This window comes from Lactuca virosa, chromosome 8 (genome assembly GCF_052849685.1).
Source record: "Lactuca virosa cultivar CGN04683 chromosome 8, Lactuca_virosa_CGN04683_v6, whole genome shotgun sequence".
In the NCBI taxonomy this organism is placed as follows: domain Eukaryota; kingdom Viridiplantae; phylum Streptophyta; class Magnoliopsida; order Asterales; family Asteraceae; genus Lactuca; species Lactuca virosa.
The window spans coordinates 3,342,508-3,346,786 of NC_136433.1; the positions used below are offsets into that span (position 1 = coordinate 3,342,508).

The 4,279-nt window shown below is 39.6% G+C and overlaps 1 pseudogene; it reads right to left on the bottom strand.

The window, feature by feature from the left end:
- Window positions 1-2,674: 2,674 nt before the first annotated feature.
- Window positions 2,675-3,674, bottom strand: LOC145133009 (uncharacterized; annotated as a pseudogene).
- Window positions 3,675-4,279: the final 605 nt, after the last annotated feature.

Below are 4,279 nucleotides of genomic sequence, written 5' to 3' on the forward strand. Positions count from 1 at the left end.
CAGAGTTTGCCATGTCCGACTTAGGTTATTTGAATTATTTCTTGGGCATTGCAGTTACTCGTGATAGTCATGGCATGTTTCTCTCTCAACAACAATATGCCACTGAGATTCTTCAGCGCGCTAATATGCTTAATTGCAAACCGGCTCGCACCCCGGCCGATACATCAGCCAAATTTGATGGAACAGGCCCTCCAGTGGTTGATCCAAAGCTTTATAGAAGTCTTGCAGGAGCGTTACAGTATCTGACATTTACTAGACCTGACATCACTTATGCTGTCCAACAGGTCTGTTTATATACGCATATTCCCAGAGAGGCTCATTTTTCGGCTCTCAAACGTATTCTTCGGTACTTACGGGGTATGCTGAATCGTGGTCTTCAACTCTACGTTTCCCCTGCTCGTAGTCTTACTGCCTACTCTGATGCCGATTGGGCCGGTTGCCCTACTTCGCGACGCTCCACCTCTGGTTACTGTGTTTTTCTCGGCCATAATCTTCTCTCATGGTCGTCAAAGCGACAAGCTACTATTTCTCGATCTAGTGCGGAAGCAGCGTATCGTGGCGTTGCCAATGCAGTTTCTGAAGCTACATGACTTCACAATCTACTTTGGGAGTTACACTTCCCTCCTCAGTCAGCCACTCTTGTTTATTGCGACAATGTGAGTGCGGTGTACTTATCTACAAATCCGGTTCAACATCAACGCACGAAGCACATAAAGATTGACATTCATTTCGTTCGAGACAAGGTTGCACTTGGGCATGTTCGTGTCCTTCATGTTCCGTCATCGTCTCAGTATGCAGACATATTCACTAAGGGTCTGCCATCTTCCTTGTTCCTTGACTTCATATCCAGTTTGAACGTCCGCTCGAGATCTCCCGTTTAAACTGCAGGGGGATGTTAGCCAGCCGACATCTCATCTATTTATGGTTATTATATATGTTCCTTTATTAGTTCAATTGTATAATCCTTTTTGTATTTACTTTGTATATGTCGGCCCATGGCCTTGTATGATTTCTTGTATTTAAACCTTTGCTAATGTATGAATGAGATACGGGGAAATCATTACCAAAACATATGTTATTTTGATTCAGTCCTCAATAAAGTAAAGATATTATCTTTTAAAAATATTTCTTATGATTTCAGTTTCATAATTTAATTTGCATATAAAGGACCTATATTTGTATATTCTCAAGTCTAATTTCCATAGTGAAAGCTTATTCTGTATCATATTTGGTTTTTTATTTAACCAGGAAATGCCTCGCAAAGTATCATATCGAGTTGATTTTGATGAAGAGTATGATGCTTATGATGATTACCGTGATGATTATGATTATAATCATGGCAATGGCATAGATGAACATAAAACTGGTAATTAATCTAACTTGCAATCTTCTCTTGAGCTTATTAATAGCTATGTGATTATACTTTACTTTTCACCCCCTTATATGTAATGTGGTTAAGTGTATAACTTGTTCACTAACTGTTTAAGTAACCCTCTTTAATCATACTTGGGAATATTGTGATAAGTTCCTATGTTTTGTTGGAATCAATCTAACTAAACTAATTGTATCTTTTGACTTGGATTCCTATTTATAGCTTGGGGCTGTAACCGTAAATTTTCAACCACAGAAAGATGCTTCTTCAAGAAAAGAGGACACATTCTCTCATGTGCATGGAAAATTCCATGATTTACATAATGCCATTATCTCTGAAAAATCTTACAAGGCCTTCCTTGATACGCATTGCGTATCGTAATTGCGCGTCGTAAATGTGTGTCGTAAATGCGCGTCGTAAATGCGCGTCGTCTCTCGTTATGACAGAGCCTTCATTGACACGCGTTTGCGCGTCGTCTGAGCGTTTTACGACACGCATTGCGCGTCGTAAAAGACTGTTTTTCTAGTAGTGACATAAACTGTTGTATATGGTAAAAAACTGTTGTGTACGAATTACTTTAAAGAATCTAGGAGATTGTTTGTTAATAACTTTAAATTTTAAATTTAACAATAGGAAATTTACTTAAAATCATTTTATAGTAACTTTTTATGCATCTCAATTTAATTTTGGAACAAAGCCTTTGAAATTTATACAAGTCGGCCAACGAACTAAATGATGGACAATCAAAGTCCGACCATCTCTCAATCAAGAACCAAGTGCACTTTGCAAAGTCATCGCCAGTAAAAAGATGGTCAACCATCTAGATCTATATCCAATTTACAAACGGGACAAAAAACATAATCAACGCATACATTTGTCTACCAAATTTACTTGTGTCGTCGGCCCCTGTTTTAACAGGAACATCGAAAAAAAAAAGTTAAGCTTAACAGGGAGTCAGGGACTAAAGAATTTAATTTTGTAGGGGAAGAAGCCGTCGTCCAACAACCGTCCTCTAAAAAATTCCATTTCGATGGGTTAGTTCTTAAAATAATTAAACAACGCAAAGTCCTCAATTTTGTGATTTATGTTGCACCTTAATTTTGAATTATCTAGGATTTGGTTTGTAGGCAAATATTGTGATCATCTGTTGGTTAATTGGAAATGTAAATAGATTTTTTTTTAAATGAAATTATGTGACTCTAGTTTTTAAATAAAATCAACTATACAGGATTACAAACCAATGCATGCATGTAATTAATTAAGTTGGTATCATAGATCATTTTCCCGTCGAAACAACTTGAATTCAAATTAAACAAACTTTCATTAAAAGCAAATTAAATAAGCATCTTCAATTCTTTTTAAAAAGGAAAAAGAGAAACACAAAACATGATACGAAACGTGCGAGGGTCTACTCGTCGTCCTGGACGTCGTTACCAAGATCTTCCTCAACCTTCTCTGCGGCATCCTCAGCGATCTGGTCTCCCATATAATCAATTCCCTCAGATATCGCCAGCCCACCTAACAGTCCCGCCGCCGCACCAACTGCCAGTCCAGTCCCCATCCCATATTGCTTTTCTTCTCTTCCTTATACTCACCGTACGACGGTTGACCACCATAAGCAGGCTGCCCATAACCCTGCTGCTCGTATTGAGGGGGGGCGCCATACTGAGAATACTGATACCCTGACGGGGGTGCAGCGTAGGGACGATCCCCACCGTAGGACGGCGGAGCAGTGTACTGTTGTGGTGGTGGAGCAGTGTACTGTTGTGGTGGGGGAACAGTACCGTAAGCTGAAGGTGCGTAGTAAGGATCCCGTGCACGATAGTGGGGTTCCTTGAGGAAGACTTTCACCTCCACCTTTCCGTGGGGACGGCCAGAAGGACGCTTGAGTTTTAGACTATCAGCGAAACACTCACCGATTCCGACCTGATCCACGACATCCTTGAGTTTGAGCTTGGCGGAGTCGATTAAGGGCTTTGTGCCCTCGGGGGCGTTAGCATGAACGATGTCGATGTAGAGAGTGGAGTCCTCGATATGATCGTTGAGAGGGAGGATGAGTTTTTGATCCCAGAAGGGCGCGTCGTCGCCCTCCTCATCGACATGTGTAGAGCATTTGTTTTTGGGGTCGACCCACAGGACGACGTAGGGCTTGAGAGGACCGTGGCGCCAGTTGACGTTTTTGAGGTTTTTGGCGGAGGAAAGGGTGACTTCCAGTTCGTAAAGAGCCGCCATGATCAGCAGGTGCAAGAAGGACAATTATTGGTTGGTTGTATTCGACTGTTGGGATGGTTATTAGTTATATGGTATATAAACTATTTATAGTGGTTGCAACTTTGTCATTATTATCCAACTTCTTGAGGATTGGTGGGCAAGTCCAATTACCATTTTATTCTTCTAGATAAAATTAAAAAATGTGAAATTACCCACGCATGAGTTTAAAATAATAAAAATAAGAACAAATTATCGCATTGATTGTGTGGATCCCTCGTATTTATTTACACTCGAACCTTTTGCATTTATAGTGTTGCAGAGATAAAAATACTATCTTGCATTTTGTATTTTTTTTTTAGTTTTTTTACTATTAATTAATTACAACAAATATAAATATAAATTAAATCTACCTATTCTAACGAATTAAACCTAAATATGTCACCCCTGAGTCTTCAACTCCTTCGGTATCATTCAATTGGTATTGGGTCTATTTCACTCCCCGAGTCTATTTCAACTTTGTCGTATCTTTCAACCGGTATTGGGTCTATTTCACCCACTGAGTATAATTCAACTCCTTCGGTATCTTTTAAATGGTACTGTATTTCACCCCTACAGCTAAGCATATAATAACGGCAACAAGAGTCATAAAGACAACAAGCATCTAGAGGCATAACAACGAGTGTCACAAAGACAATA